We start from the raw sequence: 9,391 nt of genomic DNA on the forward strand, positions 1-9,391 counted from the left end.
CAGGGAAATGGATGGCATTAGAGCAGATTATGCTAAGTGAAGCCAGCCAATCCCTAAAAAACAAATGCCAAATGTTTTCTTTGATATAAGTAGAGTAACTAAGAACAGAGTAGGGACGAAGAGCATGAGAAGAAGATTAACATTAAACAGGGATGAGAGGTGGGAGGGAAAAGGAGAGAGAAGGGAAAGTGCATGGAAATGGAAGGAGACCCTCAGGGTTATACAAAATTACATACAAGAGGAAGTGAGGGGAAAGGGGGAAAAAAACAAGGGGGAGAAATGAATTACATTAGATGGGGTAGAGAGAGAAGATGGGAGGGGAGGGGAGGGGAGGGGAAGGGGGATAGTAGAGGATAGGAAAGGCAGCAGAATACAACAGACACTAGTATGGCAATACGTAAAACAGTGGATGTGTAACCGATGTGATGCTGCAATCTGTATACGGGGTAAAAATGGGAGTTCATAACCCACTTCAATCAAAGTGTTAAATATGATATGTCAAGAACTATGTAATGTTTTGAAAAACCAACAATAAAAATTAAAGAAAAAAAAGAAGAATATGACTTTACATAGGATAAATATTGAAGAGGGTATAGCTGGGTCATATGGTGTTTCAGGCCTAGTCTTTTGTGTAACCTCCATACTGATTTCCATAGTTGTTACACCATCTCATCAAAAATGTTTCTTCTACTCTAGCATTTATTATTGTTTGTATTCTTGATGACTGCCATTCTGACTGGTGTGAGATGAGATCTCAGGATAATTTTGATTTGTGTTTCTCTGATTGCTAACAATATTGAATATCTTATTTTTATATTTGTCGGCCATTTATATTTATTCTTTTGAGAAGAATCTGTTTAGTTCATTTTCCCATTTATTAATTAGGTTATGAGTAAGTTTAAGTTTTTTGAGTTCTTTATATATCTGCATATCGATCCTCTGTAAGAAAGAATAGCTAGCAAAGATTTCCTCCCATTCTGTAGGTTCTTTCTTCACATTCTTTTCCTTGTTGTGCTAAAACTTTGTATTTTGATTCCATTCCATTTATAAACTCTAGCACTATTTCCTGAGTATTAGGAGTCCTCTTGAGAAGGTCATTACCTGTAGCTGTATGCTGGAGTGTTGACCCGATGTTTTCTTCTTGGATTAACATGGCTGCTGACCTAATTCTGAGGCCTTTGATCCACTTGAATTGACTTGTGTGCAGAATGACTTTCTTCTATATGTGGATAACCAGTTTCCCCAGCACCATTTGACTTGTGTGCCGAGTGACATTCTTCTACATATGGATCACCAGCTTTTCCAGCACCATTTGTTTAAAAGGCTGTCTTATTTGAATCACTATTTTTGGCACCTGTAGTCAGATGATGCACCTGTGTGGCTTTGTCTCCAGGTATTCGACTCGGCCCCATTGGTCTGGGTCCTGTGCAGGACCACACGGTGTTGTTACTACAGCTCTGTGGTATAATCTGGAGCCAGGTATTGTGATACCTCCAACACTGATCTTTTGGCTTAGAATTGCACTAGCTATTTTGGGTCTCTTTTTCTTCCAAATGAGTTTTAAGACTGGGTTTTGTTGTTGTTGTTTGTTTTGTTTTGTGTTTGCTCTCTGAAGAACGGCAGTGCTATCTTGATGGGGATTGCATTCAATCTGTATCGTGCCCAAAGCCAATTTTAATCCACAGTTAAGATTGCACCCTGTGAGCTTGGCCAGGTGGGACTCCGTGGGACACACAGTGAGCCAGCCTCAACTTGCCTCTGCTGCTGACTCCTCTACAGCTTGGGGCCTTTTCAACTCCTCTCTCCCACCGATGGTGGGCACTGTGCAGGAGGAAAGCCCATGTGGTCCAGGTGAGAGAGGTCCTACCCAACCTGGGAATATTAACAAAGATCTGGCCGGTCCCATAATTTTCCAAAACTACTACTATGACAGGAGTGGGCAGGTAGAAGGTGCTCTCAGCAGCGTGTAAGCAGACACAACGGAGAGCCATGGGATGCGGTGGGACTGCATTTACAGAAGCAGGTGGCGCGGAGGATTTGGCCTACGGATTTGGGTCAGATCGGCTGACCTCTGGTTTATATATAAATGTCACCCCACTTATTGAGAGCTTGGGCTCTGAGAGCTCAGAACACAAGTGCTTTATGACTGCAAGAGACAGGTCAGGACCCTATGTTCTCCCACGCAGATGTGTGGCGGTCCTTGCCTTCTGCAGATAACACACAGGCACAAGCACAGCGAGCTCAGCGGCCCAGCAGGCCTGTGGACACTCAGAGGGAGGGGATGTAGGAAGGGGATGTACAGATTGTCACCATGACCGGGGGACAGTGTCGTTGGCTTTCGATGCAGACTGAAATCCCTATGCCCTGTCTTTCCTGGAAGGCCACCAGGCCCCAGCGGGGAGCCCTGTTTTAGTGGCTGTCTGGGTGACTGGGGGCAGGAGGCACTAGCACACAGCCAGATTGCACCCAGCGTGGGTTAGCTGTGCCTACACAGCAAGGCCCTGGGCAGAGCTGCAATGGCTACTGACCTTTCTTCTCTCAAGTCCCCAGCAGTGCCTTGTCCTGAGTCACCAGTGAGAGACTTTCAAGTCCCAGGGATTCTGCAGCATTTTCTCAGGATGACAGAGGACCTCCCTAATAACTCTGATTCAGTCTCTGCCAAGGGCAGCTCCAGGCCTTTCTCGGAGTGCCCCTAGCATCCTGCCCGCAGAGCGCACTTTCCCACGGTCGGGCAGGACGTTAGGTCAAGTCCAGTCTGTGTTGCCATGAGAGAACCCGTCTCCTCTCTGCTCCAACCCATGCTTTGCTGGAGACTCATTGTGACCATATGTAACATGATTTATTAGTAAATGCTCTCGCACTCCCACCTGAGTGTGGCTGCCCCGTGTCCCTTGGGAGAGGGGTCAGCCTGGCCCCAGGCCGTCTTGTGTGTGATGGTCCCATGGGCCGAGCTGTGTCCAAGGCCTTCCTTGAGACTCCAGCGAGGGCCTGTGTGGGAACATGTGCGTGAGGAGGAGCAGCCCCTCCATGCTGAGGAGCTCACCGGCTGAAGGGAGGGAGCACAGACCACAGGCAGTGCAGGGAGAGCACGGCCCCAGGGGCACTCCTGGACACTGGCCACATTGCTTCCCCTTTGGCTTGAGCAACCACTGGGCTCAACGTCCAATGGGGACTTGCGAAGGGCCTTGTGGCATGAACATCTATGCCAGCCTTCCTCCTTTGCCGGGAACCTCACTCTGGCTCAGAATATGGATGACGTAACTTGTGTTTTATCTGCTGGTGATGTTTTTAAAACTAACTTTACTGCGAGGTGGTTTGCACAAAATACGTGGAGCAAGACATAATAATAATAAGCACATCCACAGCAACCTGTGAGAATGGCCAAAGATCCAGGAGTCTTTCGACTGTTCCACAAAACATATGTAGCTTAAAACATTGCTGATTCTATGATTAGAGTTTTTCCTTCCCCAAGAATTGTTAGAAAGTGCTGAACTTACAGTAGTTGACCTTTTAGAAATGGATGACAACATAGCTTTCTTGCCATAAAACTATATGAAAAGTAAGATTGTATGTAAGCTGAGAAAAAAAAAATAAAGTGCCTGCCTTTGGGTGCACAGATGGATGAGTTCTAGAAATGTGTCCACCGCCCACCCCATACTCATCAGTATCATCGCACTATTGTGATTTCCTTCCGGGGGGAGGTTCCTGTCCCTTTGCCATCAGGGCCCTCCCACCCCGCCCGGCAGCCCTGCTCTACCTCCCATGGGTGGAGGGCCACATGGCATGGCTTGCTCCCCTCTGTATGGCTTCTTTCACTCAGGACAGTATTTCTGACCTTCACCCATGTGGGTTGCAGATCCGAAGGTCATTCCTCTTCATTGCTGAGTGGTCTCTGTTGGACCACAGCTTGCTCATCCAGTCACCGCAGATGGACATTGGCTTCCTCTGTGGGAAAAGTAATAATGATCATGATGTGATTTTGCATGCGTGCACCCCGTATGTGCCAGGAATGGCACTGCACAAATAATTTCGTTCGACAAAACATTTTTGCTATTTTTAAAATGTATTTTTGACACCTAATAATTGTACAAGTTAAATGCATAATGATCAAATTAGGGTATTTAAAAAATCACCCTTTCTTATTTCTTTGTGGCAAGGCATGCAAACTCCTGCCTTCTAGGTATTTTTTAAAAATATACAATACAATATTGTTAATTATGATCCCCCTACTGTATGATAGAACACCAGGATATGTTTTTCTCATGGAACTGTCATCACATTTCATTCACCTGTTTCTCCTCATCCCTGTCCACCCCTCTCGATTCCACTCCTGCAAGATTGACTTTCCCATATCCTACAGATGAGTGACACCATGCTGCATGTGCCTGGATTATTTCACTTAACATAATTTCCTCTGGCAAATATTCATTTAGTGCTCCAAAATTTTTAGTAGTTCCCCATCATACCCACAATCAAATTCAAATTTCCATCCATGCCCTAGAAGGCCTCCTTATCATGGGGACTCTGCCCACCAGTTCTGATCTCAGCTTTTCCAGAATCCTGCCCCACTTTCCATCCACAAGGGCTTCTTCCAGTTTCTGGAATAAGCCAGAATGGCCGGAAAGACACCATGGCCCCTCACCATAGTCCTGCTGCTCTGAACCAGCCGAAGGCAGCTGGCTGCCTGCCCGGGATGTGCATCACCCTTCCGCAGTCGTTAAATCACACGGAGACTTGCGCCCTCATCTCTAGTGAAGCATTTTATTTACTTTAATCCCCTAAGCACTTGAGCTCCACTTTTCCTCCAGGCTGCGGTTCCAGGAGCGCTCAGAAGGCCCGTCCTCATCCTTTCTGATTGAAATCCCCCTCAGGCTCAGGGTTGGGGTGTTTCTAATGATTCCCTCAACCATGTGGCAAGTGCTTTTTTTAACTCCACTATGACTGCCTCCAGCATAAATCACGAAGGGAAAAATTAGATTTCCAGGTTCTGCTTAGGTTTCAGATTTCATAAAACTTCTGGAGCACCCATGGCCCTTCAGTTAGCAATTTCTTGTTGTCTAACAGGGTCCTCCCAGAACCCTGCAGGGGAAGCAGGATCGGCAGGACGCGGTGGGTGGGACCAGGAATTTCTATATGACAGAGGTTCTTCATTTTGAAATGTTTTAACTTCAAAGCCCCAAATGTGCCCTCTGGTTTCCAGTAATGGAAAGCAAGATTATTTGAATCCACCCCGCACCGGAAACAATGAAAACCCTCCACGTCTGAAAAGCCTGCCTCTTTTGAAGGGAAAAGGCAGCACGAGGCTGTTCTCTTATAACAGCAGCAAAGGAAGCAGGGGGGACTTCAAAGGCCACTCACTTGTCCTTCCCACACACTTGAGATCCTATAAAGCAGGTGTGGAGGAGAAGGGGGCCAGGAACCAGGGCCGGAGGGGCTGTACTTAGAAGATACCCACCAGACACGGGTCCCCAAAGTGCTCCACCTTCAGATGAGGGGAACCAGACTGGAACTCACCCCTCCACCAAGAGGCGCTCAGAGGAGATGACATTGGCATGCCAGTGGTGGCGGAGGTGGGGAGAAACAAAAGGGAAAATGATCCTGGGGACCTGTTGCGAGTTCTAGTGCATTTACATCCTGGAAAAGGCATCACCCCTGGCCGAGGAAGCCCAGACTGTACCTTGACACGAGAAGGGGTCCTTGAGGAGGGGCAAGTCCCTCCGAGGCCTCTGGGAACCTCCCACAAATAATTGTTTAATATCAAGGAAAAACAAGTCCTCGGGGATCACCAGGGGTAGGGGGAGGCGAGGTCTGTGAATGAGAATCCAGAGGCGGTGGAAAGAGACGTGTGCAGACTTGCGATGTTGAAGCAGCTCTGTTCGCCAAGCTTGAAGAACTCAGTGGCTGGCTTCAAATCAGGTGGGAAGGGCAGAGAGTAATAAAGTCGTGTAGCAGACATAAATTCTGTGTAACTCCTACACGTGAATGCATGCAGCAACTAGAGCTTTATGTTCACTGGGCATTTGACAGATTGGGTACAGCACAAGAGAGAATTAGAGAATAAATTTCACCTAGAACATAGCATAGAAAAGAAAAATGGATAACAGAGAGGAGTGGTGATAAAGAGAATGCATTGAGAAGTTTTATCAGGTTTTCTTCCCAAAGTCCAGAAGAAATGAAAAGACAGAGGCCACCCATGAAGCGATGAGGGCTGAGACTTTTACAGAACTGACAAAAATCATCTACGTGCAGATTTAGGAAGCCTAACAAATCCTAAGCAAAAAAAAAAAATAAAACAAAAAATTCCTTAAAGCAAAATCTACAGCTGAATCTTGTAGGGAGATTTCCTCAAAGCAGAGTTCAGTGGAGACGCTCACAGATGACATCTGACAGCAACGGCAGGAAACGAGGACCAGTGGAGCTGCATTATAATTGTGCTGAAAGGAAAAAAAACCACCAGTCTCGGATCAGTAAAATACCAACCAGAGAGAGGTGGAGCCCTAGTCCCCAGCAGAGCCTCAGCAAGGGAAATTCCAGAGAACTCAAGGCTCAGGCAGAAAGAAGGGCCCAGATGGAAGGTCTGAGACCAGGAAGGAGCTAAAGACCAGGGAAAGGGTCAGGATCACAGCAAGGGAAAGGGATGACGTCTAAGGGGGGTTAGCATTTAAAAGCTGAAATTAAAGTAACAACTGATGGCAGCATTTGCATCAGGAAGTCCGTGGATGGAGTTAACGCTGAGATTTTATATTATTAGAGCCAAGGTTTTGATTCATTTCTACTCTGACACGATCATCATCATGTGTCAGCTAATTTTACAAGTAACACCGAAGGTTAAAAGTAGTATATTACCTCCCAAAGGGTAGAGAGGTCCAAATATAAAGTCAAAAAGCAAGAGGAGCAAAAATAACAGAAGGAAACAGAAAATCGCCTATATACGGATTTAAGAAGCCTAACAGATCCTAAGCAAAAAAATATATATTTTAAAGCAAAATGTACAGCTGAACATTGTAGTGGAATTTCCCCAGAGCAAAGCCCAGTGGAGGTGCTGCTCACAGTGTCAGACATGCTGCAAGTCCTCTTCAGGGACCCCAGGAGGGAGTTGTTGCAGGAGGCATCTTGTCGTGGGTAGGTTTAGTGAAGACTGACACTGCCCATCAAATTGTAGGACACTCTCCTAACACTCAGAGTTTTCTTTATGATTAAGGGTGAGCTTTTCCATATTTTTTATTATGGGTCACTCCTGGGCCTACAGAAGCAGGACCTCAGAAGCAGGATGAGTGGGTTAGGATAGTTCTCAAACTTCTTTATGCTCAGAACCTACCTTTTTAGTTTTTTTCTGGGCATGGGCTGTAGGTGTCTGTACTTTTCCACACAACATAAATCTGGTCCACTGAGAACTTGGGCACAGAGCCTTTTATGAAGGAGGGCATCAGGGGGCTCCTAGGTATCCTTCAAGACTGGGGCCCCTCTCTGTGGATGCCATTGCTGGTGCTGAGGCAGGACAACACATCATCCCCACGACTCTACAACACTGAGGGCCAGTTCTGGACAAGTGCCCCCACCAATGTCCCTCTCGGCCCATGTGTGAGGGCCTGGTCCCCACCCTGTGGTGCTCCTGTGAGGTGCCAGAGTCTTTAGCAGATGGGGTCCAGCCCAGGTCTTCCAGCCGTTGAGGAGTGACCCTGAGGGAATACTGGGACCTCACCTCTTCTTTTACTTCTGTCCATGAGGTGACGGCTTCCTCTGCCATGTGTAGCCACCATAATATACTGCTCCCACACAGGCCCCAAAGCAACAGGGCCACCAACTATGCACTGAGACCTCCAAAGCTGTACACTGAAGTAAACCTTTTCTCTTTTTATGTTTATTATCTCAGGTATTTTGTCGCAATAATGGAAAGCAACCGGCACCGTAAATGCATATTGATTTTAGATACAAGACGCAAAAAAAAAAAAAAATTGTGCATATAAAAAAACCAATGAAATATAAAATATAATACATTATTAATTTTATTAAATATAAATGTGTTCAGTACTTCAGTCAAAAGATGAGGATTGCTAATTTAAAAACGTATTTTTTAAAACTCACAAAATCTACCTATATGCTGTTTATAAGACACACACATAGTCAACTCTCATTTTTCACGGTACCTAGAAGAAAATACGTACAAACACGTAAGTCATATATGTGACATATATGCATATACATAATCTTATATCCTAAAGAGTCTTCCCAATAGATTTTATTTTATCTTTCACAAAAGATAAAAAACAAGGTTCAAAGTGTTCAGTGGCTTCCAGGCCATCACCCTGACAGGTGCCAGGGGTGGGATGCTAACCCCGGAACCCAAGCCGGAAGCTTCTGCACGGCATTGCATGACTCAAATTTTCAAAGTGAGGATATTTTAAAGTTAATAATAATAAAACATGATTGGTAGCTCATCAAGATGTCAGGGGAGCAGTTATTTAAAGCAGATAATTTTTTTTTTTGGAAGGATTCATTAGCGTCATTTAAGGTGTGTCCAACTTCAGCTCCCAGCTGGGGGCTGAGATGCCCTGATTCTGGTGCTAATATTTCTCTTCCCTCTTTTCCCCTTAAACTGGATCGAGGGACATTTCCGAGAACTGCAGTCACACATTTTGTCACATCTCCCTGTATTCAGTCCACAGACCCCCTTCGAGGTTCCCACTTGTTCCAGCTCAATAGTCTCTGGAATTGAGTTTTCTTCATTTGCATGTGGTAACTCCCCACGGCTGTATTTTACCTTCATTTGCAAATCAGCATGAAGTCATATCTGAGCAGGTCTCCTACTTGAGCAGGTTTGGACCACTTGGTCTGATCTGGGGAATCATTTGGTTCAGATCCCTGTCTGTGACAGTCACCTCCCAAATTCTAGCAGCTGCTTTTTGGTGAAACACTGGGAAAAAGCCCAACCCGGGAGTGGAAGCAACATTCATTTCTGAGCTCTTTCTAGATGCTGGGGAGAGGGAACACACAGCTCCTCACTTGCACCTCTGGCCTTCTCAGCCCTGAAGCCCATGGGACCAGCCGGTGGAGCAGGCACAGTCAGCCTCCGCGTTCCCGAGTTGAGTCGTGGCTTCAACCAACCGCAGACTGAAAATGTATTTTTTAAATTGCAACTGTCCTAAACACCGATGTACTTCTTTCTTGTCATTATTCTGCAAACAACACAGCGTAGTGACCATTCACATAGCACTTGCATCACAGTAGGTATTTGAGTCATCTAGGTTCAAAGTACCCGGGAGGGCTGCAGGGCTGCTGCATATGCCACGCCCCTTTGCATAAAGGACTTGAGGACCCTTGGATGTGGGTACCTGGGAAGGCAGGGCTACATCCTCTATGGATCCCAAGAAGCTGCTGTGTTCCATTCCCT

General features: G+C 46.0%; 1 long non-coding RNA gene across 2 annotated transcripts in view; it reads right to left on the minus strand.

Moving 5' to 3' along the window:
• The window catches only part of LOC125620182, a 32,300-nt gene extending 27,464 nt beyond the window's left edge, over window positions 1-4,836 (minus strand). Inside the window, exons 1-2 of one of the 2 annotated variants that reach the window (XR_007351783.1) lie at window positions 4,643-4,836; window positions 3,836-3,945 (exon numbers count right to left, since the gene is read on the minus strand). This is a non-coding gene — a long non-coding RNA (uncharacterized LOC125620182). Of the gene's footprint in view, window positions 1-3,757; window positions 3,946-4,642 lie in introns of both variants that reach the window. The other variant, XR_007351782.1, reaches the window with a different exon arrangement.
• Window positions 4,837-9,391: the final 4,555 nt, after the last annotated feature.

This window comes from Marmota marmota, unplaced genomic scaffold (genome assembly GCF_001458135.2).
Source record: "Marmota marmota marmota unplaced genomic scaffold, marMar, whole genome shotgun sequence".
Taxonomy (NCBI): domain Eukaryota; kingdom Metazoa; phylum Chordata; class Mammalia; order Rodentia; family Sciuridae; genus Marmota; species Marmota marmota.